The sequence below is a fragment of the Chiloscyllium plagiosum genome, unplaced genomic scaffold, assembly GCF_037043375.1.
Source record: "Chiloscyllium plagiosum isolate Xiang-an unplaced genomic scaffold, Cpla_swu_hap1 HiC_scaffold_2, whole genome shotgun sequence".
NCBI classification, from domain to species: Eukaryota; Metazoa; Chordata; class Chondrichthyes; order Orectolobiformes; family Hemiscylliidae; genus Chiloscyllium; species Chiloscyllium plagiosum.
Genome location: NW_028270140.1, coordinates 66,228,293 through 66,254,984, shown reverse-complemented (window position 1 = coordinate 66,254,984; position 26,692 = coordinate 66,228,293). Strand labels below are relative to the sequence as shown.

Genomic DNA, 26,692 nt, shown 5'->3' with positions numbered 1-26,692 from the left:
CTAACTGTGAAGTTGCTGAAGTGCTGCATCCTCAATGAAATGGATATGTTCACTTAAAAGTACGGGTAGCTCTCCGATGACATTGTAGTTGCATTCCAGCGAAACCTTGCTTAATAGAAAATTGCTTTATATAAATAATGGGGCCTGGGGAAAAAGTGGGGTTGGGGCAGACCAGCAAAACATATCAGTCAGAATCGTTCAAAAATCACCCAAACGTCTAAAACAAAATATAGCACAGCCTGAATGAAGGTTGAAATCATATTTATTAACGAAACAAAAATAAATTTAACACAGTACATTTAAAAAATGCATTCTGTACAGTACATTTAAAAAATGCATTCTGTACAGAATCTCTCATAGTCATAACTGCTCTATTGGCAGCTAACATCGCGCATGTGAAGAACAGTGCAGAGATTTCGGCGTGAGCATTGGTGCATACGCAGAATGAAGCCCACAAACTGATCCCTGCTGGAATCATGCTATTGCATTCTCGAAACTTCCATTCCCTAATTCTTCAGCGATGTTATAGCCAAATCGTGCTGTTGAAATGTCCATTATCCAAAAACTACCTACAAGTCATTCCATACATAGAACCAAAATTATTATCAAAGGCTGCAGATATTTGAGAAGTATTTTTGAGCTCTCTAAAGGTATATGAGGGTAAGGTTTGACTGGCAAAAAAATCAAGAGAATGCATAACTATTGTGAGAGTATGAAATAGACAGTGGGCAAAGCACAAATGTAGTACCAACATGATTAAGGCAAGCACAGACATCCTGGCTATGATACCTGTTCCTCTTGTGTGGGTGTTCCACACTGTGGAGAAATTTCATGACTTTAAAAGATAAGGTCATAAGTCGTTACTTCTTCATAACAGATATAATGTATAAAATGGCTCTGCTCTGGTTAATAACTGCATACTCCCTAAATTAAAACAGAGTACATTCCAGAAGCTCCTACTGCTGGTTACAACCAGGCCTGTCATCCTAAACAATGTCTTCAACTGCACCATTGATGGCTCTGGCAGGACCAATAGCAAACTGAGCATCATGTTCAAGCTCCTAACGGAAATGGGTAATTGAATTGAATTGAATTAGTTCTATTTTCACATGTAGAATAAAGAACAGTACAGCATAGGAACAGGCCCTTCAGCACTCCAAGCCTGCGTTTTGCCCTTCCATACTAAGACTGGCTTCACTTACAGGATTCATAGTCCTCTATTCCCTTCCTTTTCATGTATTTGTCCAGGTGCTTCTTGAATGTGCTGTTGTTCTTCCACCATCTCCTCTGGCAGCGCGTTCTGGGCACTCACCATGCTTTGCTTGAAGAATGTCCTCACACATCTCTTCTCAACTTCCCCCCCCGCACTTTGAACTTGTATCCCTGAGTAATTGACGCCCTACCCTGAGAAAAAACCTCATACTTCGCACTCTATCCATACCATTCATAACCTTATAAATTTCTATCAGGTTACTCCTCAACGTCTTGTGTTTCAGCGAAAACAAACCTAGTCTATCCAACATTTCTTCATAGCTAAAATCCCCCAAACCAGGCAACGTCCTGGTAAACCTTTTTTGTACTGTCTCCAAAGCATCCACACCCTGCTGGTAGTGTGGTGACCAGAGCTGTCCGCAATATTCCTAAAGGCCTAACTAAAGTTCAAAAAACTGTGGCACAACTTGACCATTCTTATCCTCAAGGCCCCTTCCATGAAGGCAAGAATGCAATGGCTTTTTTTAACTACTTTATCTGCCTGCACTACCGCCTTCAGTCATCTATGGACCTGCACACCCAGATCCCTCTGCATATCAATACTCCTAAGGGTTCTGCCATTCACTGTATAATTTCCACCTGTACTTGATCTTCCAAAATGCATCACCTCATATTTGTCCAGATTAAACTCCATCTGCCATTTTTCTGTCCATGCCTCTAATTCATCAATATCCTGCTGCGTATATTGATGAGTTGGAGGCATGGACAACCCTCCTCACTATCTGCAACTCCACCAATCTTTGTATCATCCATAAACTTACCAATTAGATCAGCCACATAGTGTTTTACATTTGCCTGTAAATAAAATAAAAAGTTAGGGTCTACACTATCTCCTTTATTACATTTTGAAGGGGTTAGATCTGGTCCACAACAATATACGAGTGGGAGGTGGAAAGGAAAGAAATCTGAAATTGGCAGTTCGCCTCCCTTCTTAACATAGGCTATTAAAATTGATCCATAATCTTTGCTAAGTGAATCATGTCTGATTCTTCCTGCACACTTTGAGTCACATCACCTCTGAATGCTGTGTTTGAGGTGTTGCGATGAGGAAGAGACCCTACCCACTCCCTTCTGGAACGTGCAGGTTTGGAAAGAGGTGCAGTCATATTTGTCAAGCAGCTCTGTTTCAGAGGATTCAGTGCTCTATGAGCTGTTAGGAGGGTTGTACAATGAGATAAAAGTAACTGCTGCTGGAAATCCATCAATCCACTGAAACATGCTCTTTAGTCTGCCTGATAATTGCTAGTCTTCCATTGTGAAGTGCATCAATAGCTGAAAGTTGCCATATTCCTATGTACGAACATGTGTGTTCATACATTAAAACCTGGAGCAACTATCTTAAAGTTTCAATAGGGGAAGGCTATTGTCTAAGGCCCTCCTGTCATAGTATACTGAAGGACTAGAAACAAATGCAAAACTGCGATGTGTGCATCAGAGAATGTTGGACATAAAATATAATGTCCAATGTAAATGTAACTTATCAATAACAATTATCGTGAGACACATTATGTACTGTGGTGTAAAGAACTCACCTGTATTGAACTTCATGAAATGTTAAATTTGAATTGTTATATAAATGAAAGGTACTTTCACCAATTTTAATAACAAATATGTTTTAGAAAGAAAACACTGTAATGAAAAGCTTTCTGTAGGAATGTCAGCAGGTAGGATGGCGGTGGCAATGGGGACAGGGAGATTTGTTCTTTTATAAGCACAATGCCCAAAATTGATGTAAGGATGCCTTTTTGTTGAACTGAGTGGCATACAAAGCTGTGAGAAATCATGTTGGACAGACCGTTGAGATGCCTGTGTTCAGAGAAATATGCACATGACATGGTATTTCTGCATGGTTTCCACACTGATTGCAGGATAACCTTGGCAGGGGCAATGAATTAATACTGAACCTTGCAGAATTTTGAATGTGAGTTGCACTCGGATGTCTTTAAACAGGGGTGTCGAGAGCATGCATGTTATTGCTACTATAGGATTCCTTAGTTCTATACATAGTGTGTTCCGAGGAAGGAATTAAGGGCTACGGGGAGAATGCGGTAAATGGAGTTAAAATGCCCATCAGCCATGATTGAATGACGGAGTGGACTCGATGGGCCGAATGGCCTTACTTCCACTCCTATGTCTTATGGTCTTAACTCAGAAGTGTTATGAGTTGGCATAAGGGTATGAAGCATCGTAGGATTGGGTAGCATTCACGAGGAGTTATTATGGATGGGAATGGGTAGGGGAAGTGTGAGAGTTGGATGGTCTAATAATTATCAAAACAACTTGAATAAAGTCCCAGCAGACTGAGGTGGGCTTTTTAAGCAACATGCAATGGCACTCAGCAGCTCCCAAGTGTGGGGTACAAGGCCTGTAATATACATCCAAAAATGAGGGTTTCAACTTGATCCTGTGCCTGCCTTCCAGAATAAAGATTGTCCATTTGGGGCAAGTTTTCCAGAGGTAGTTAAGCTCGGCTGGGAAATTTCCTGACTCAAGCTATCTAGCCACTAGGATGACAGTCTAGTCCTCTGGTCAGTGGCATATGTTCTCAATGAATTGCACAATCCACAGTGTTTCCATAATTCTTTTAATATAAGCAATTCTCCCCAGACCCTTGGAGTATCCACATCACTTCATGAAAGATTTATTGACAAATAACGTACAAGTTGAAAATCAAATTTTTGCTCAAATTCACTTGCAAATTTTCAAACTAAATATACATTAGAATTTTTTTAATCACACATTTTATAAAATAAAATCCGCTTGTACCCAGTTTCCGATGTGTTGGCTAAGTTGTTTATATAGGAAGATGTTATTTCTTTTCTAGACCTAATGAAAATGCCAACGAAGGTTTCAAATATCCTTATCAGTATTGTTTAGTAAGTGGTGCTTAGAGTCATAGTCATAGAGCTGTACAGCAGGGAAACAGACTGTTCAGTCCAACTCATTCATCTTATAATCTTGCACAGGATGGGTTGAGATGTTTTATTATATTCAATTGCAATGTTTAACCGATATTCAAAAAAGAAATATTGGTATATTAGTACGCATACATAAGAAATTTGACATTTTTCTCATCAGATATCTTAAGTTAATCTAGTCCCATTTGCCAATATTTGGCCCATATCCTTCTAAACCCGTCCTATTCATATATCCATCCAGATGCCTTTTGAATGTTATAATTATACCAGTCTCCACCACTTCCTCTGGCAGCTCATTCCATATACACACCACCCTCTGCATGAAAATGTTGCCCCTTAGGTCTCTTTCACATCTTTCCGCTCTCACCTTAAACCTATGCCCTGCAGCTTTTGACTCCCCAACCCCGGGGAAAAGACCTTGGCTATTCACCGTATCCAACTGGAGAAAAGATTTTGGCTGTTCACCCTATCTATGCCCTTCGTGATTTTATAAACCTCTATAAGGTCATCCCTCAGCCTCTGAAGCTCCAAGGAACAGCCTCAGCCTATTCAGCCTCTCTTTATAAATCAAACCTTCCAAACCCGGCAACATTCTTGTAAATCTTTTCTGTACCCTTCCGATGATTAGTTTGTGTCAGATAGTACTGTCCACTTAATAATGGTTACTCCACTTCAAAAATAGATAGTTGTGGGAAGCATCCTAATACATCTGTTCTGCTTGTTAATGCAGCTACTATACTAATCTTGCAAATCATGTTTATGTTGGGTCAATATTTATTTTGAAAGAAATAGTACTTTCAATAACAGAGTTACAAGATAAGTAGAATTATCTAATCATTTGATTTCTGACAGTTAGCAGTTGAGTACATGTAGGAGGTAAGTGCATTCTTAGAATTAGAAATATTTAAATAATTTAGCTGCACCTTTTAATTTTTTTCTGTTATTGTAGTGCCTTATGTAATGAGGCTATTTTATGAATTTCGACAAACAATTGTACTAACAATGCGTCAGCCTTGGTTTAATAGTTATAGTCTCACCTCAGAGTGTTAGCTCAGAGTCAGGAGGTTGTGGGTTCTAGTTCCACTTCAGAGACTTGATTACATATTCTAAGTTGACACTTCAGTGTGACACGAAAGGAGTAGAATGCTTTCAAAAGTGGACCGAAAGGGAAATATTATGATAAATCTGCTGTTTAGCTTGGCCAGAAGAACTTGATGTTAAATACGGTGCCAGTTGGAGATACTGAAGTGAAGACATGTTATCATTTCTTCCTGAAGCAAATTCAACCACCTCAATCTTAAGTCTCTCACTCAGTATCAGTGAAGATTCCTAGATACTTGATATTTTGTAATCAACATGTTCAGAGATGTTACTACACTGGAGCAAGTGGGACTTGAACCTAGGCCTCCTGGCTCAGAGGTAGGGTCTTCACCACTGTGTCACAAGAGCCCTTCATTATATATATATTTATGTCATTTTCGAATCAACCTATTCAGAGATGTTATGTCAGACCTCTGGAGCAGGTGGGACTTGAATCCAGGCCTCCTGATTTAGAGTCAGGGACAATTAGTTGCCTCTTTTCATTCAATTGTAACAGTGAATACATTTCAAAAGTGCTCAACTGCATGTAAAACAACTGCGATATGATATGGTTGTAAAAGATGCTGTATAATTTAAAATTCTTCTTTCTCTCCTCATTGTACCTTGAAGTTGCCTTCTCTTTGTTTAAATTTGTATCTGAAAATTGGTCTGTTCAATACACAGTAATGAAAGTAGTCAGAGCTGACCTATCCTTTGCACAGGATGGGTTGAGATGTTTTATTATAGCCTTTGCATTGCTCTATTCAATTGCAATGTTTAACCGATATTCAAAAAAGAAATATTGGTATATTAGTATGCATACATAAGAAATTTGACATTTTTCTCAGTTTATGTTCAAGTTAAGTTAGCTCAAGAACATGGAAGATATAGAATGTAGGGAAATAGATGGTGACATCTTGAAAAATGTCCATATTACAGAGGAGAAAATGCTGGATGTCTTGAAACATAAAAGTGGATAAATGCGAGGTGCGGGATTTTGGGAAAGCAAATCTTAGCTGGACTTATACACTTAATAGTAAGGTCCTAGGGAGTGTTGCTGAACAAAGAGACCTTGGAGTGCAGGTTCATAGCTCCTTGAAAGTGGAGTCACAGGTGGTTAGGATAGTGAAGAAGGCGTTTGGTATGCTTTCCTTTATTGGTCAGAGTATTGAGTACAGGAGTTGGGAGGTATTGTTGCGGTTGAGAAGACATTGGACAGGCCAATGGAATATTGCGTGCAATTCTGGTCTCCTGCCTATCGGAAAGATGTTGTGAAACTTGAAAGGGTTCAGAAAAGATTTACAAGGATGTTGCCAGGGTTGGAGGATTTGAGCTAAAGGGAGAGGTTGAATAGGCTAAGGCTGTTTTCCCTGGAGCGTCGGAGGCTGAGGGGTAACCTTATAGAGGTTTATAAAATCATCAGGGGCATGGATAAGGTCTTTTCCCTGGGGTGGGGGAGTCCAGAACTAAGGACATAGGTTTAGGGTGAGAGGGGAAATATATAAATGAGACCTAAGTGCCAACATTTTCACACAGAGGGTGGTATGTATATGGAATGAGTTGCAGAGGAGGCTCATACAATCACAACATTTAAAAAGCATCTGGATGGGTATATGAATAGGAAAGGCTTGGAGGGATATGGGGTGGGTGCTGGCAGGTGGGACTAGATTGGGTTGGGATATCAAGTTGGCACAGACAAGTTGGACCGAAGGGTCTGTTTCCATGCTGTACATCTCTATGACTCTAAATTAAGTAATTCAAACCCAATATATCTTTCTCTTTTAGGAATAGTTATTGAGGATATTTAGGTGCTGTGTCAGATTGGATCTCAATATGAGTGGAATGGGTGAGGTGAGGATCCATAGTAAAAGATCTTGCAGGAAAGACTATCATACCATGCTAAAACTTGTCAAGTGAAAAACTGGACAAAAGTGAGGACTGCAGATGCTGGAAACCAGAGTTTAGATCAGAGTGGTGCTGGAAAAACACAGTAGGTCAGGCAGCATCCGAGGAGCAGGAAAATCGACATTTCGGGCAAAAGCCCTTCATCAGGAATGGAGGCAGGGAGCATCCAGGGTGGGGGTCGGGGGGGGGGGTGGCGGCTGAGGAGAAGGTAGCAAAGAGTACAATACGTGAATAGGGATGGAGATGGAGGTGATAGGTCAGAGGGGAGGGTGGAACGGATAGGTGGGACGGGAGATTGGCAGGTAGGACAAGTCATGAGGACAGTGCTAAGCGGGAAGGTTGGAACTGGGGTAAGGTGGGGGGGGGGAGGGGAAATGAGGAAACTGGTGAATTCCAAATTGATTCTCTGGGGTTGAAGTGGTCCGAGGCGGAAGATGAGACTTGCTTCATCCAGGTGGCGGGTGGTGAGGGAGTGGCTGTGGAGGAGGCCCAGGACCTGCATGTCCTCGGCAGAATGGGAGGGGGAGTTGAAATGGTGGGCCATGGGGCGGTGGGGTTGATTGGTGCGGGTGTCCCAGAGATGTTCCCTGAAAGACTCTGCGAGGAGGCGTCCAGTCTCCCCAATGTTGAGGAGACCACATCGGGAGCAATGGATACAATAAATGACATTGGTGGATGTGCAGGTGAAACTTTGATGGATGTGGAAGGTTCCTTTGGGGCCTTGGATGTAGGCGAGGGAGGAGGTGTGGGTGCAGGTTTTATAGGAGAAAGTGAGGTCTGCAGATGCTGGAGATCAAAGTTGAAACTTTATTGCTGGAACAGCACAGCAGGTCAGGCAGCATCCAGGGAACAGGAGATTCGACGTTTCGGGCACAGGCCCTTCTTCAGGAAAGGGCCTGTGCCCGAAACATCGAATCTCCTGTTCCCTGGATGCTGCCTGACCTGCTGTGCTGTTCCAGCAATAAAGTTTCAACGCAGGTTTTATAGTTCCTGCGGTGGCAGGGGTGGGTGCCAGGATGGGAGAGTATGTTGGGGGGGGCATGGACCTGACCAGGTAGTCACGGAGGGAACGGTATTTGTGGAAAGCGGAAAGGGGTGGGGAGGGAAATATATCTTTGGCGGTGGGGTCCGTTTGGAGATGGCGGAAATGTCGGCGGATGATGTGGTTAATGAGAAGGTTGGTAGGGTGGAAAGTGAGAACCGGGTGTGGGGGGGGTGGATTCTGTCCTTGCTACAGTTGGAGGGGTGGGGTTTGAGGGCAGAGGTGCGGGATGTGGATGAGATGCATTGGAGGGCATCTTAAACCACATGGGAAGGGAAATTGCGATTTCTAAAGAAGGAGGCCATCTGGTGTGTTCTGTGGTGGAACTGGTCCTCCTGGGAGCAGATACGGCGGAGGCGAAGGAATTGGGAATACGGGATGGCATTTTTGCAGGAGGTAGGGTTGGAAGAGGTGTCATCCAGGTAGTTGTGGGAGTCGGTGGGTTTGTAAAAATGTCAGTGTCACGTTGGTCATCATTAATGGAGATGGAGAGATCCAGGAAGGGGAAGGAGGTGTCAGAGATCGTCCAGGTAAAGTTAAGGTCAGGGTGAAATGTGTTGGTGAAGTTGATGAACTGCTCAACCTCCTCGCGGGAGCACGAGGTGGCGCCAATGCAGTCATCAATGTAGCGGAGGAAGAGGTGGGGAGTGGTGCCGGTGTAACTACGGAAGATGGACTGTTCTACGTAGCCGACAAAGAGACAGGCATAGCTGGGGCCCATACGGGTGCCCATGGCTACCCTTTTGGTCTTGAGGAAGTGGAAAGATTTGAAGGAGAAATTGTTAAGGGCAAGGACCAACGGAAGATGGACTGTTCTACATAGCCGACAAAAAGACAGGCAATTTGGGATGGCAACAGATTCAGGCTTTGCTATTGACACCCACATCCCATGAAAGAATAAAAGAAAAATGAGATTCCACTAGAAAATATTATAAGTTAAATGTTAAAATGTTCTATCAGTCAAATACGTGACTTCTATCAGAAGTTAATTTGACCCACTAATCAAAACACAAGGCAGTGGTTTTGAAATGTTGCTTGTTATTTGTTTTTGCTGAATTTGATAATATTTTGAGTTATTTTTGCCATGCATTAGTGCACTTTTTGCAAATAGAAACGGAGAAAAATTAGAAATATCAAATCATTGTGTGTGACTGAAGCTTGTCACTTTATGAAAGATGTATAAAATTTGTACCAGAGATTCCTATTATTAATCAGAAGGTTACTGAGTAGTAATAAACATTATCTTAAAAGTTACATTTCTTGACATGCATAAACTGCAAACAAGTTATGTACGTTATTGTCATAGAAATTGTTATGAATGATATGCACTTGCATTTATAGCTGTTGAAGTATTCAAAGGGGGAGTGTTATTTAAATAATGTATGAGGAAGAAAGTAGGGAATCAGCAGTAGGTAATGATGCTCATTTGAAGAGCTGGTGCAGGCATAACAGACGAAATGGCCTCCTTCTGCACCATACCACGTCTGTGACTGAGCAGTGCAAAGGGAAGAAACCTTAGGAGGATCAAGTGAGGCCACATTGGGTAGAAATAAATAACTCAGAAAATCAATCTATCAATCAATTGCCATTAACTCTATTCCCAAGATCTGTAAAAGATACTTTCAGGATATGACATATTTGATTCTATGAAGTTCAAAAACAGATCTGCAATAAGTAGTTAACGTTTATTTTTAGATTTTCCCATTTAACTTGTGCTTTTATATATACTCCTTTCAACTTAGCTCCATAAAATAAAATGATTATAAAATAGGAACGATTGGGTACACAGTGAGTGGTGATCTCCCCACGTCAGGTTTTTGGCATTCCCATTTCTCTTGCAGGTGCTATTCCAGCCTGGTGCATTGATCATTTAGTCTGTTAAGCTCAGACATGCTAGTATAGTATGGTATAACTAGGCAGTTCTACTGGGGTGGGAATCATAGACAAATTCAAATATTTTGCAGTATCCAAAAACATTGCTTACCTGACATCCACAAGTGGATCTCCAGCAGTCAGATACCAGTCAGGAACAATAACCTGGTCAACTTGGTCCCCGCATGAGTACACTTAAGAACCATTGTAACATTCCTGCTGCCGTGCTGACTGAGATCAACTATCTCAACACTCCAGAATTAGTTTAAGAAATTCATTCAGTCATCTGGAAAGCCATGAGAAAGTCATAAAAATATCCGTGTAAATGTATTTTGGCCAATTATTTTTATTTTTTTTCCAGTTGACACTTAAAATGTAAGAATTCCAGTTAATTTAAACTATACATTTCTTTCCAACAACAGTATTTTCAAGAAATGAATTGAACAACAAGAATTAGAAGACAAAACTATAAGAAAGAGGAATAGGAAGATAAGAATGTAAGGAAGAGGAAAGGGAGTAGGTGATATGACCTGTCAAGCCTATCCTCCACTCAATATAGTTATGGCTAATCTTCTACATCAAGTCTTCTCCACTTCCCTAACCATTCTCATTGTTTCTCTGACTGCTCCCCATGTTCCCTTGAGTTACCAAAAATATATTTATCTCAGGGTTAAATATTATCAATGATGGACCAACAACAACTAAAAAAATTAACAACCATCTGAATGAAAGAATGTCTCCTCATTTTAGCCTGAAATAATCAACCACATATTCTGAAACTGTGCTTGTGTTCTATATTCTCCAGCTAGGGGAAACAACCTTTCAGTGCCTACACTGTTAATCATCTTCAGAATATTGCATGTTTCAATGAAATCAACTTTCATTTTCCAAACACCAGAAATTTACTAATTTACTCGGCCTCTCGCCATTAAACCTCTTACCCCAGGAACCAGTCTAGTGAACCTTTTTTGCAATGTCTCCACTGCAAGTATATTCTTTCTTACACTGCATGCTAACATTCTATGTTCCTCATATGAGTATGTCTAAGTCCTGCTGAATAGTAACATTCTGAGGTTTCACAACTTTTAAAATAAAATTTTCTATTTTTATGACCACAGTGAATAACATCACACATCCCCATATTATGCTTAATGTGCTAGCTTACTTAAATTGAACATATCTCTTTGGAATGTTTTTATGTCCTCCTCACAAGTTACATTCCCACTTAAATTTGTATCAGCAGGAATTTTCCTCTCTGAATGTAGGAAGAAAATGATCTCTATATAAATTATTTGTTAAGTTGTTTCAAATGATGGGCATTAATTAGGAACTTAGTTTTACTCATATATACAGCAACAGTCTGAAACTGTAGTTGGTGCACATTATGCAATGTACATTGTCTATGTGAGTAATGAAACTTGTAAGGATATAAACATTTGGCTCCAACTCTATGTTTCACTTCCTGGGTATCTAAGTTGAAATGCTATAGAGAGATGCCAGTCACATCAGTGTTCACATCAAGTGCTCTGTGTCTACTGACTGTTTTCACACATCTACTCCTACAGATAGAGGGGACAACATTTCAGTTCGACAGGCAATTATTGTCAATGAAGGAAATTGTGACAGCAATGCCTCAACAGGAACACTACTGTAAGAAATTCTAACAACTAAAATGTTGACACTACCTAACAAGCAGCCAGTCTTAGTAATATGCTGCTTTCAGTTACATTGCATGAACTAATTCATGTCAGTATGTTTCGGAAGCAGTAAAGCCTCATTGGCCATACTTGACAAGCTGCAGTCAGCTATTTCTGTAAGTGGTGGCATATCAGTCTGGCATTCCAGAGAGAAATTGTCTTCAAATAATGTCTATCAGAAGAGAACAAATACATTTTCATGCCATCTGCTGCAAGGATATCTGCTGGTACTATGCAACGTGTAGCGAGCAGTAGTCATGACAGTACTGATCAGCTATGACCTGAAGTGTAACTCCACTTCCTCACAACTTGCTGCAAGGCTGATGTAAATGGATGAATCATGGTTTACAGAAAGCCTTCCTCACAACCATCTCCTTTTGTACTTCCTTAACTTGGCAGGAGATGGAAAAATATTCCAGGGACACAAGTTCAAATCTCATGTGGAATCAGAATCAATTCTGAGACTGAAAGCTATTCTCAGTAATGTTGCTTTGAAATGATAAAAAATTGTAAACACTAATCAGAATCGAAATAACATTTCAAGCTATTGCCCTTGATTGGCACAAAATTTGTTAATTGAGACTGAAAGGAGTGTGCAGCAGATTAGCGTCATTATGAAGCAGACTGGGAAGAACGTGTAGCAAGACAGTGTCATGTGAAACAGATTGTGAGAGTGCAGCAGTAGCAGTAAAGAAAAGTGGGAGAGAGCTTTTTCAACCTGATAACACAAGATACAGGAGTAGAATTAGGCTATTCAGACCATCAAGTCTGCTCAGCTATTAAGTTATGATTTCTCAACCCTATTTGCCTGCCTTCTCTTGCTACTGTTGATCCCCTATTAAGCAAAGCGTACCTATATGTTTTGCTCCTGGTGTGTTTAGGACACATGCTGCAGGGAGAATGAGCATACTGCTCAAACATCAAATGGAGAGAGAAAAGAGAAATTATTAATAATAGGGGACGGCAGAGTTAAGAGAATAGATACCATTCCCTGCAGCCGAGGGAGAGTCCCGAGGTCTGTGTTGCTGACATGGTGCTAATGTGAAGTACGTTTCTAAAGGAGAGTCACCAGACTTGAAACGTTAACTCTTCTTGCTTCCCAAAGATGCTGCCAGATCTGCTGAGTTGTGCTAGCAATTTCAATTTTTGTTAAGGATGTTTCTTCTGAGCCAGAAAGCAACTTGGAGTGGGAGGGGAAGGGTCTGGCAGTCATGGTCCATACAAGTTCCAACAACATAGCTAGGACTAGGAAAAATGTTCTACTGAGAGCTAAATTATAAAGCAAACTAACAAAAATAATAATCTCAGGAATATTAACTGATACATGTGCAAATTGCATAGGGTAATTAAGACTAAAGAGGCAAACGTGTGGCTCAAAGAATGGTTTGGCAGAAGTGGAGCACTGGCAACAGTATTCGGGAAGAGAGTTGTTGCATTGGGATAGGCTTCATTTGATCCACGCTAGGGCCAATAAATTCTCTAATTAGTGTAGTATATGAACTTTATCTAATTAGTAAGAGAGAAGGTCAGATGAAAGGAAAGTTTTAAAAAAGAAACGAGAGAAGAGTTGAAGGGCAGTAGAGAGATGAAAACTAAAATGGTATGACATGAAAGGGCAGAAAATGTAAGCAGATTGTACAGCAGAAATTGGAACCAGAATAAGTAATTTTGGTAAAATATCAAAACATAAGGCTCTTTTCTGTATTAACACCATTAATAACCAGATAGGTGAGATAGGTAGACAAGATAGACAAATAAAAAAAATTAATATGACTTGATAGCTATTATAGAGACATGGTTACAGGGTGTCAGGGACTGGCAACTCAGTATTCATAGGTATTCAATGTTCTGGAAAAATAGGCAAAAATAAAGTAGAGGTGAGATAACATTGTTAATATAGAAAGGCATCAGTGCTGAGGTGAGTCATGATATGAGCTGCAATAGAAGATAAGACCATAAGATGGAGGAGCAGAATTCAACCATTACGCTCACTGAGTCTGCTCTGCCTTTCGATCATGACTCACATGTTTCTTGACACCATTCTCCTGTCTTCTAACCACAACCCTTGATCCCCTTACTAATCATAAACCTATCTATCTATCTCTGTCTTAAAGACTCAATGACTTGACCTCCACAACCTTCTGTGGCAATGAGTTCCACAGATTCACTGCCCTCTGACAGAAGAAATTCCTCCTCATCTCAGTTCTAAAGGGTCGTCCCATCACTCTGAGGCTGTGTCCTCCAGTTCTGTGTCCTCTCACTACTTGTGGAATCTAAGTGGAAATAAGAAATAGCAGGGGAAAGAAGTCATGAACAGGAATCATCCACCAACCCTTCAAAAATTGCTTCACTGTAGGACAAAGTACAAGTCAGGAAATAATGGAGTAAGAAGGGGACTGCAATTGTTATAGATGATTTTAATCTGCATATTGACTGGATAAATCACATGGGCGAGGGAGGTTTGCAGATTCCTCAGGGTTTCTCACTTAGACCAGTACATTGTCTATTAATGGGTTGGTTGTACAGTTTCAGATCTAATTTAGAAATTACCCCATAAGCTCTTACAGTGTACAGTAGTTACCATGCTTCACACACAAATTGAAGCATTAGAATTAGAATCCCTACAGTGTGGAAACAAGCCCTTAGGCCCAACAAGTGCACACTGACCCATCCAGACCCATTCCCTACCATATATTTACTTCTGACTAATACTCAACTTACACATCCTTGTACGTGGGAAATTTAGCATGGCCAGTTCACCTGACCTGCACATCTTTGGACTGTGGGAGGAAACCAGAACACCCGGAGGAACCCACACAGAAGGTGCAAACTCCAGATAGTCGCCTGATGCTGGAATCGAACCTGGGTCCCCGGTGCTGTGAGGCAGCAGTGCTAACTACTGAGCCACCGTGCCACCCCTGTCTAATTTTACTGTCTAATTTCCCAAGTGTTTGTAAAAGTAAAATTCAGCAGTAAATCCTATTATATTAAAATTGTTAATCTAAAAATTCCACTCATATAATCCTCCCATTAAATTGCCAATCCGCTTTAATGCTCAACAATTGGCCACCTTGCCTTTTTTCCATGGGGTCTTATCAGCATGACTGAGATCTTTGGCCCATTTTTTCTACAACTATGTAAATGGCAGCATGGCCAAATGGTCTCCAATTGGATTTATTCATAAGAATTCCATGACCTATGGATCAACCCCCAAAATGAAACTTAAACTCTATTTAGACAGTCATTTTAATTGCTGCAACTGGGAATGATGCAGCATAACACTGTTCACTTTTTAAAAATAGTAATCCGATACTTTAGTAGTTACATCAAGACACTTGCTACTACTATTAATCATTTCTACAAAAATTACAATTTTTATCATAGGCCATTGATTTCATGTGAAAATTCCTCAAATCCTATTTTATGACAATGATAAGGAGATGATAAAGGCTATCTTTTAAAGAAAGACACCATAGAAGTCATTTTTCCTTTGTATTAGTATCCAATCAGCATTTACAGACTGAAAGTATCCTACTTACAGTGCTCTGCAGAAATGTCTCAGAAGACCCTCCTCAGCAGTAACGTTCAGATGGAAGGCTCACCAACCAACGTGTATTTTGGTGACATGCGTTTTCGCCCACCATCTGGCTGTCTACCCAACTGGTAAAATCATCCTGACTATATTGCAAACAAGGAAGACTGTCAGAAATTACGATTTCACTTGATATTTTTCAACCAAGAATTTGAGTTATACAAGGATGGGTTTTTATGGTTTTTGACCTGTAGGACAGTGATTACAACTGGCTGAAAATGAAACTAATTGTCTTGTCTCAACTCTCAATGCAGCTGAAACTCTTTCCAGTTCTTTGCGAAAGTGGATGGCCAAAGCATTCCTGAAGAAGGGCTTATGCCCGAAACGTCGATTCTCCTGTTCCCTGGATGCTGCCTGACCTGCTGCGCTTTTCCAGCAACACATTTCCAGCTCTGATCTCCAGCATCTGCAGACCTCACTTTCTCCTCAAAGCATCCATCTAGTTTTCTGGTTTATCGATGAGCTTACTTATAGTGTAACAATTTGTTATTCTATGTTGGTTGTAACAAAGCAATTCTGAAACACAAGTGAGCTAAATAAATACAATGCAGGCTCTGTCAATTGGCATTTGATATTATGTGTCCTAACTAACAATCTGTAAACAGACCATATAAGGTCATATCTCGTCTTTAATATTTTTAATAGATATTCAATCAGGGGCTAGGAGGAATATGAATTCCATACATTTAATCTTCTAGCTGACCAGTTCCGCATTCTTCCCTTCACAATTGTCTGTACTCTTGGTGGGTGTCTGATGTCTGTCGAACGTTTGCCTAAGTCACAATCACTGTGGTGTCGTGGCTGCTGTGTGATTTTCAACTTGTCAAAGTGGAGGTTGGGGGCAATTATCCCTTCCATTTTCTTGGGTTTCTGGTTGCTCTGATGCTCTAATTTATTTTCTTCAGCATGATTTAATCTGGTCATTTTGTAATTCTAATTTACCATTAACACTGGATAGGTTATTTAGTTTATTCAGTGTTGGGCAATTCAAAGTTACACAACTGCAGAGCATCCAGACTGCAAACTGAGTTTCACAATCAGGACAACTATATGAACCTTGAACGGTAATGGAGATCTCATTAGCTTAGGGTGAAATGGCATTTAAGACAATTTTGAAACCTAGCCACACACAGACTTTTGTTGCGTAAAGTTGGAGTTGGGAAGCTGACTTAGTGCTGAACAGCTAATTTGTATTTTCTAACCCATTGCTTCACACCACCTACATTTTTAACTTTTGCAACATTGAAGAGATAATTGCTGAGAACAATACTGTTTCTCAATGAAATCTTATTTTATACTGAAATCAACTAAAGTTGCATTTTTGGCACAAAAGTAAAAACACCCACAACACAGGACAGTTGAAAGGCCAATGGAAAAACATTTTTAAAATGCATCACTAAATTTGAAGCTCTACATTTGAAAAGGTGATCCATTTGGAAAAACAATGAAAGAATCTCCTCACAATAAACACACTGAGCTCAAACCCATGTTCTGAAAATGTAGTACTTCAAAAGAAATAATCATCTGCAATCTTAGCTGAGCCATGAGTATATAAAGCCAACTTTATTAGAATTTTTAATGAAGTAATATCCATGTTGGATTGAGGAGAGTCAACAGATTTGGAATACTTGAAAGGAAGCTACCACAGCACTACAAGACAACCCTGTAGAAATTAAACCAGTTCAGCAGGGGCATGGGTTATAGCAACATAGCATAACTTAGAAAAGGAACCAAGGTATAGCGAGTTAAGACTCTGGTGCCTGGAGAGTAAACAGAAGCCTCTACTTTAATACCAGGAGGATTAGTGGTAAACAGGTCAGTTAACGGCATGAGTTGACACATAAAATGTAGTCACAGAGACATGTTTGGGAGGGACACACCTGACAACTTAACATTCCAGGATATATGATCTTCAGGTAGGACAGGGAACGTGCAAAACTGGAGGTGGTGTCACACTATTAGTTAGGGAGTTAGTCACTGCAGTAACAAAGGGCGAAATCTTGAAAAGGTAGTCAAATGAGATTTTGTGGGAATAAAAACAAGCAGTCACACTGTTAGGAGTGTATTATAGGTCCCCAAACAGTCAGCAGGCAATTGAGGAACAGATATGTAGTCAATTCTCAAAGACATACACCTAATTATTAATTCAAATAAGTAGAGTGCAAAGGGTTTAGAAGGCAGATTTCTTGAAATGTATAGAGGAGACCTTTTTTATGTCAACGTGCAGATAAGTCCTACAAGGGATGATGCAGTGCTGGACCTAATTCTGGGGAATGAGGCTGAACATGTGTTCAAGGTGACAGTGGAAAGTATTTTAGTAATAGCAATCACAATTTGGGTTTTTTATGGAAAAGGTGAAAGATGGTTTGCAAAATGGATTTGAGGAGGGTGATGCATGCATGGAATGAGCTGCCAGAAGAAGTGGTAGAGGCTTTTATAACAATTACATCATTTAAAAGACATTTGGATGGGTATATGAATCGGAAAGGTTTAGAGGGATATGGGCCAAATGCTGGCAAGTGGGACTAGGGTAATTTAGGATATCTGTTGGCATGGACAAATTGGACTGAAGGATTCATTTCTGTGCTGTACAACTCTATGACTCTATGATTAGGGTAAGACAGATTTTAGTAAAATAAGACAGAATCTGGCCAAAATAGCCTGGAAACAGCTATTTGAAGGTAAATAGCAGAACAGTGGGAGTTATTCAAAAAGGTACTGAGTACAGGCCCAACAAGTTTCCCTTAGGGTGAAATGTAGGATGAATAAGCCCAGAGAACCATTCATGTCTAGCAATATGCATAAAAAGGTAATGAGTTACAAAACAATGGAGGCCTGAGAGAGGTTTAGGAACTGCAGGGGGGATCTCAAGAAAACAGTTAGAGCAAAATAGGGGCATGAAAAAATGCTGGCCAGCGAGAATAGGCAGAACCCAAGATATTCTACAACTATACCAAATGGGAGAGAGGAATCAGGGAAAGAGTGGGCCTATTACAGACAAAAGGGGCAATCCGTGTGTGAAACTGGACAACATTGGTAGAGCGTAAAATATGTATTTGTGTGTTCACATGTGCCTTTACTCAGGAGAAGGAGGATGAAAGTATATAATTTGAGCAGATGTGCCGTGAAGTTCCTGAGCAGATCCCATTAGAAGCGAGGAGGCATAAGAGATTTTGGTAGGTTTCAAAGTGGACAAATTGCCAGATCTGCATGAGTTGTATCCCAGGTTCCCAGTTGTGGGAGACATAGGAGGAAATTACAGGGGCCCTGATTCAAACTTTTAAATTGTCCCTGGCCATAGGGGAGGTGCCAGAGGATTGGAGGACAGCTAAAGTGGTTCCACTTTACAAGAAGGATGGTAGAGATACAGCAGCGAACTATAAACCAGTGGGTCTAACATCAGTTGTAGGGAAACTTGGAAAAATTGATGAAGGATGAAATTAATTTCCATTTGGAGAGGCAAGATTTGATCAGCAATAGTCAGCATGGTTTTGTAAGAAGGAAGTTATGCCTAACAAATCGGGTGGAATTTCAAGGAAGTAATCAAGCATATACATGAGGGCAGGGCAGTTGATGTAGTTTAATGGATTTCAGCAAAGCCTTTGACAAGGTCCCACTTGGGAGACAGATAAAGAAGGTAAAACCTCATGGAATCCTGAGTAACTTGGCAAGATGGTTTCAAAATTGTCTTAATGGTAAGGGAGAGAGGGTGATAGAAGGCTGTTTGTGTGACTGGAGCCTGGTGTGCAGTGGAGAAGCATAGGGTCACTTGTTGTTTGTGATATTCATAAATTATGCAGATAAGAGTATAGAGGGGATGATAAATAAGTTTTTGAATTACATAAATATTGGGTGGACAGTTGAGAGTGAGGAAGATGATGTTAAGTTACAGGAGAATATAAATGGATTGGTCAGAGGGGCAGATCAGTGGCTGATAGAATTTAACCCCGATGCACTTTGGAAGAAGAAATGAGACAAGGGAGTAGTCAGTTAATTGCCAGATACTGAGAAGCTGAGGAAAAGAGGGATCTTGAATGCTTGTCCACAGATCCTTGAAGGTGGCAGAATAGGTTAATAGTGTACTTGAGAAGGCATACGGGATACATGCCTTTTAATTGTGGCATAGATTATAAGAGCAGGGAGGTCATTTTAGAGCTGTACAGAACTTTGGTTAGGCAAAGTTAAAAATCACACAACACCAAGTTATAGTCCAACCAGTTTATTTGGAAGGACTAGCTTTCGGAGCACTGCGCCTTCATCAGGTGATTGTGGAGTCTAAGATTGTTAGACACAGAATATATAACAAACGTTTACAGTGTGATGGAACTGAAATTATATACTGATAAAGATCTGGATTGTTTGTTAAGACTCTCATCTTTTAGAATGACCATGTTGGTTTCAGTTCTTCATATGTAAATTGCAAAACCTTTTTAAAAGTTACATTCTCAAGTGAACTTTAATAATTGGTGTCATGTCAGCCCAGATAATGCTTTGAAGGTGTTAGCTGCCCTGTGTGAGACTGTCTGTGCCACAATGGTCAGACTGATTCTAATCTAAAACATGGATTTACAGAATCTTACATGCATTCATGCAGTTTTTGAGCAAAGTAAAATGTAATTCTGCAAGTACAAATTCACCCAATAAACTTATATGTGTATGTGGGGGTGTGTGTGTGGGGGGTTATGAGTGTCTGTGAGAGTGTGTGTGTGAGTGTAAAGGGGCATAAGTCTGTGAGTGGGGGTGTGTGTGAGTGTATGTCTGACCGTATGAGGGTCTGCGTGAGTTTATAGGTCTGTAGGAGTGTGTGTGTGTGTATATATAGTGCAGTGGAATCACCGGTAGTGTTACATGAACCCAAGGTCTCTAATAAGGCCATCCCCATGGGTGTCAAGCTTGGCTATCAGCCCCTGCTCGGCCACTTTTTGTTGTTTCCTGTCCCGAGGAGGACAGTCACCCGAAGGTCCGAGGTCGAATGTCCCAGACCGTTGAAGTGTTCTTTGACTGGGGGAGGGAACGCTCCTGTCAGTTGTTGTGTGGTCTCCATTCATCCATTGCTGTAGCCTCTGCTTGGTCTCACCAATGTACCATGCCTCAGGGCATCCTTGCCTGCAGTGTATGAGATAGACAACATTGGCTGAGTCACATGAGTAGCTGCCACATACATGGTGGGAGGTGTCCCCACGCGAAATGGTGGTATCCATGTCGACACTCTGACACGTCCTGCAGCATTGACCATGACAAGGTTGTATGGTATTACAACTATGAAAGAACTGAAACCAACATGGACATTCTAAAAGATGAGAGACTTGACAAATAATGAAGGTCTTTTTCAATATATAGAGTCATAGAGATGTACAGCATGGAAACAGACTCTTCGGTCCAACTTGTCCATGCTGACCAGATATCCCAACCTAATCTAGTCCCACCTGCCAGAACCCAGCCCATATCCCTCCAAACCCTTCCTATTTATATACCCATCCAGATGTCTTTTAAATGTTGCAACTTAATTAGCCTCCACCACTTCTTCTGGCAGCTCATTCCATACACGTTTCATCCTCTGCGTGAAAAAGCTGCCCCTTAGGTCTCTTTTATATCTTTCCCCTCTCACCCTAAACCTATGCCCTCTAGTTCTGCACTCCCCCAACCCAGGGAAAAGACTTTGTCTATTTATCCTATCCATGCCCCTCATGATTTTATAAACCTCTACAAGGTCACCCCTCAGCCTCTGACACTCCAGAGAAAACAGCCCTATCCTATTCAACCTCGCCCTTTAGCTCAAATCCTCCAACCCTGGCAACATCCTTGTAAATCTTTTCTGAACCCTTTCAAGTTTCACAAGAAATTTCCCATAGGAAGGAGATCAGGATTGCACGCAATATTCCAAAAGTGGCCTAACCAATGTCCTGTACAGCCGCAACATGATCTCCTAACTCCTGTACTCAGTACTCTGGCCAATAAAGTATACAAAATGCGTTCTTCACTATCCTATCTACCTGCAACTCCACTTTCAAGGAGCTATGAATCTGCACTCCAAGGTCTCTTTGTTCAGCAACAGTCCCTAGAACTTTACCATTAAGTGTATAAGTCTTGCTAAGATATGCTTTCACATTTATGTAAATTAAACTCCACCTGCCACTTCTCAGCCCATTGGCCCATCTGATCAAGATCCTGTTGTAATCTGAAGTAATCTTCTTCACTGTCCACCACACCTCCAATTTTGGTGTCATCTGCAAACTTACTAACTATACCTCTTATGCTCACATCCAAATCATTTATATAAATGACAAAAAGTAGTAGACCCAGCACCGATCCTTGTGGCACTCCACTGGTCACAGGCCTCCAGGCTGAAAAATAACCCTCCACCACCACCCTCTTTCTTCTACCTTTGAGCCAGTTCTGTATCCAAATGACTAGTTCTCCCTGTATTCCATGAGGTCTAACCTTGTTAACCAGTTTCCCATAGGGAACCTTGTCAAACACCTTACTGAAGTCCATACAGGTCACATCTACCGCTCTGCCCTCATCAATCCTCTTTGTTACCTCTTCAAAAAACTCAATCAAGTTTGAGACATATGATTTCCCATGCACAAGGCCATGCTGACTATCCCTAATCAGTCCTTGCCGTTCCAAATACATCCTGTCCCTCAGGATTCCTTTCAACAAGTTGCCCACATTAGGCTCACTGGTCTATCGTTCCCTGGCTTGTCCTTACCACCGTTCTTAAACAGTGGCTCTACGTTAGCCAACCTCCAGTCTTCCAGCAACTCACCTGTGACTATCGATGATACAAATATCTCAGCAAGAGGCCCAGCAATGACTTCCCTAGTTTCCTACAGAGTTCTAGGGTACACTTGATCAGGTCCTGGGGATCTATCCACCTTTATGCGTTTGAAGACATCCAGCAATTCCTCCTCTGTAATCTGGACGTTTTTCAAGATGTCACCATCTATTTCCCTACATTCTATATCTTCTATATCTTTTTCCACAGTAAATATTGATGCAAAATACTTGTTTAGTATCTCCCCTGTCAAGCGCTGCCTTGCTGATCTTTGCGGGGCCCTATTCTCTCCCTAGTTACCCTATTGTCCTTAATGTATTTGTAAAAGCCCTTTGGATTCTCTTCTGTATTTGCCCAAGCTATCTCATGTCCCCTTTTTGCCTCATGATTTCTCTTATAACTATACTCCTACTGCCTTTATACGCTTCTAAGGATTCACTTGATCTATCCTGTCTATATCTCACATATGCTTCCTTCTTTTTCTTAACCAAACCCTCAATTTCTTTAGTCTTCCAGCATTCCCTTTATCTACCAGCCCTTCCTTTCACCCTAACAGGAATATACTGTCTCTGGACTCTCGTTATCTAATTTTTGAAGGCTTCCCATTTTCTAGCCATCCCTTTACCTGCGAACATCTGCCCCCATTCAGCTTTTGAAAGTTCTTGCCTAATACCGTCAAAATTGGCCTTTCTCCAATTTAGAACTTCAACTTTTAGATCTGGTCTATCCTTTTCCATCACTATTTTAAAACTAACAGAATTATGGTCGCTGGCCCCAAAGTGCTCCCCCACTGACATCTCAGTCACCTGTCCTGCCTTATGTCCGAAGAGTAGTTCAAGTTTTGCACCTTCTCTAGTAGATACATCCACATACTGAATCAGAAAGTTTTCTTGCATACACTTAACAAATTCCTCTCCTTCTGAACCCTTAACACTATGGCATTCGCAGTCTATATTTGGAAGGTTAAAATCCCCTACCATACCCAATTATTCTTAAAGATCACTGAGATCTCCTTACAAATTTGTTTCCCAATTTCCCGCTGACTATTAGGGTGTCTATAATACAATTCCAGGAAGGTGATCATCCCTTTCTTATTTCTCAGTTCCACACAAATACCTTTCTTAGATGTATTTCCGGGAATATCCTCCCTCACTACAGCTGGAATGCTATCCATTATCAAAAACACCACTCCCCCTCCTCTCTTGCCTCCCTTTCTGTCCTTCCTGTAGCATTTGTATCCTGGAACGTTAAGCTGCCAGTCCTGCTCATCCCTGAGCCATGTTTCTGTAATTGCTATGATATCCCAGTCCCATGTTCCTAACCATGCCCTGAGTTCATCTGCCTTCCCTGTTAGCCCTCTTGCATTAAAATAAATGCAGTTTAATTATCAGTCTTACCTTGTTCTCTGTTTTGTCCCTGCCTGCCCTGACTGTTTGACTCGTTTCTGTTCTCAACTGTACCAGTCTCAGATTGATCTCTTTCCTCACTATCTCCCTGGGTCCCAGCCACCCACCTTACTAGTTTAAATCCCTGCAAGCAGCTCTAGCAAATCTCCCTGCCGGTATATTAGACCCCTTCCAATTTAAATGCAATCTGTCCTTGTACAGGTCACGTCTACCCCAAAAGAGCTTCCAATGATCCAAAAATGTGAATCCTTCTCCCATATACCAGCTCCTCAGCTATGCATTCATCTGCTCAATTCTTGTATTCCTGCCCTCACTAGCTCGTAGCACCGGGAGTAATCGAGATATTACTACTCTCGAGGGCCTCCTTTTAAAATTCCTGCCTAACTCTCGATAATCTCCCTTCAGAATCTCAACCTTTTCCCTTCCTATGTCGTTGGTTCCAATGTGTACAATGACCTCCTGCTGGACCTCTTCCCCCTTGAGAACATTCTGCACTCTGTCTGAGACATCCTTGATCCTGGCACCAGGGAGGCAACACACCATTCTGATTTTTTGCTGCTGGCCACACTGACATCTGTCTGTACCTCGGAACCTGACGATACCCCCCATTGCATTAGAGCCAGTCTCAATACCAGAAACTTAGCTGTTTGTACTACATTCCCTTAGGATTCCATCACCCCCTACATTTTCCAAAACAGCAGACATAGGGATAGCCACAGAAGACTCCTGCACTAACTGCCTACCTCTCTTACCTTTCCTGGAGTTAACCCATCTATGTGACTGTATCTGTGACTTTTCCCCCTTCCTGTAACTGCCATCCATCACATCTAATTGCTCTTGTAAATTCCTCATTGCTTCTAACTGTCTCTCCAATCGATACATCCGATTTGATAGGATTCGCAACCAACGGCATTTATTGCAGATATAATCCTCAGCAACCCGTAAACTCTCCCTAAACTCTCACATCTAACAAGAAGAGCTTATCACTCTACTAAATACCATTTTTGCTCCTTTCAATCTACAGACCAGAAAATTGCACCGCCTTATTCCTCTACAAAACACTGTTCTAGGTTAAATTAATACTTATAGCTTGTATTTTAATCAAGAGACATATCTCAATAAAACATATAATCAAGAAAGAAGCCACTCTACTCACTACTGCAGACTTACTATAAGGCCACGCTTAAAATATCCACTTATCTGTTTCTGTGCTGTGACCCCTCCCAAACAGGTTCCTCCAAGATCAGTTGTGAGTTTCACTGTCTGTTAATTTTCCCAGACGCACTCCAATGTCCAGTGATACATGAATTCAAACAGCAAAGGTAGTAACTGCGCAGGTTCACTGCTGTGTCAGTTAGCAGTGTGGGTTTTTTTGTCTCTCTCTCCTGCACTGACCTCGTCAAATGCTTCCTTTGTCTGTTCCCCCCCCCCCCTTTTAAAAGTGCTGTTGTTTTGATATTTTCTCCAAAGTTCCAAAACAATGCAACAGCACATAAAACAGTAATTGCTGCTCCTGGAATTCAAGGAAATCACCTCCAACACCTAAAATACCTCAAAAAAGATGTTACAGCCAGAAATTATTCACGTCCTCGATCTTGGATTACCCAGAATACTCCTTTTTCAGTTACATCATACTGTAAACTTTTGCTATAAATTCTGTGTCTTACAACATTATATTCCATAACCACCTGATGAAGGAGCAGCCCTCTGAAAGCCAGTGCTTCCAAATAAACTTGTTGAATTATAACCTGTAGTCATTTGATTTTTAAGTTTGTACACACAGTCCAACACCGGCATCTCCAAATCTTGGTTAGGCAACAGCTGGAGTACTGTGTACAATTCTGGTCACCACAGTATAGTAAAGATGGGATGGCATTGGGGAGAGTACAAAGTAGATTCATCAGGATGTTGCTTGGGAAGCAGCATTTCAGCTCTGGTTGTTTGCTTTAGAGAAGAAAAAATGAGGGGGAACCTGATAGAGGTGTATAAGATTATGAGGGGTATGGACATTAGTTGTGGTACTGGGCGGCACAGTGGCTCAGTGGTTAGCACTGCTGCCTCACAGCACTAGTTTGATTCCAGTCTCAGGCGACTGTCTGTGTGGAGTTTGCACATTCTCCCTGTGTCTACATGTGTTTCCTCCTACAGTCCAAAGATGTGCAGGTTAGGTGAAATGGCTAAGCTAAATTGGCCATAGTGTTCAAGGATGTGTAGGTTAGGTACATTAGTCAGGGGAAATGTAGAGTAATAGGTTAGGGGAATAGGTCTGGCTGGGGTACTCTTCGGAGGGTCGGTGTGGACTTGTTAGGCTAAAGGGCCTGTTTCCACACTGTAGGGACTCTATATGAAAAAAAGGCTAAAGGCCAAGTGCTGGAAAGTGGGACTAGTGTAGGTAGTCATATATTTTGGTGGTACAGACGTGATGGGCTGTAGGACTTCTTCTGTACTGTATGATGCTATGCTACTTAATATATTTTCAAGCATCCGTGCCCCATCTTATGCATCTGCTAATTTAGCAGGAGCAATGCCATTGGGTATGTTCCAACTTATTAAAAAAAGAAAAACTGCATTTATGTAAATATATTTCATGTCTAACAGATGTCTTAAAGTACATGAAATATCTCTGAAGTGCAGTCACTGCAGTAATATAGAAAACGCAGCAGCCAAAATGTGCACAGCAACCTCCCACAAATGGCAATGTAGGAGGTTATGTTTGTGAAGTTGGTTGATGAACAAATACCATACTGGTCAGGACACCAGGGATAAAATCCCTGCTCTTCTTTGAAAAAAAGGCCATGGGATCTTTCATATCCACCTGAATAGACAGATAGAGACCTTTGGCCTAACACCCCATTTGAATGGTGATCCCTCCAGCAGGCAGCGCTCCCAACATGAGTACACATGCTTGATTTCTTCTGTACCTGAACACACAATCTCTACTAATTGAGCCACAAGTGATGCAGCGAAAATAAAAGTTCCTGAACAGAAATACTGGAACACACAGCTGAGTGTGCAGTACAGAAGTGGAAAAGTAACTGTACCATTCCATTATAACACTCCTCGCTCGAAGGCTCTGCCTGCGCCCTCTGCTGGCGATAAAGGATCATCGCAGGTGTTTTCCCGGGCGGCC

The 26,692-nt window shown here is 41.2% G+C and overlaps 2 long non-coding RNA genes across 2 annotated transcripts in view; one reads left to right on the top strand and one right to left on the bottom strand.

Moving 5' to 3' along the window:
• LOC122561584 (uncharacterized) overlaps positions 1-15,933 on the top strand; it is a 58,458-nt gene extending 42,525 nt beyond the window's left edge. The window contains exon 3 of the long non-coding RNA XR_006315045.2: positions 15,633-15,933. This is a non-coding gene — a long non-coding RNA (uncharacterized LOC122561584). The remainder of the gene's footprint in view (positions 1-15,632) is intronic.
• On the bottom strand, positions 315-26,668 carry LOC148151910 (uncharacterized). The gene is made up of 4 exons (XR_015760482.1): positions 26,604-26,668; positions 15,326-15,464; positions 10,202-10,375; positions 315-569 (listed from the first exon to the last, which is right to left on the bottom strand). It is a non-coding gene; the product is annotated as an uncharacterized LOC148151910 (long non-coding RNA).
• Between the last annotated feature and the right edge of the window lie 24 nt (positions 26,669-26,692).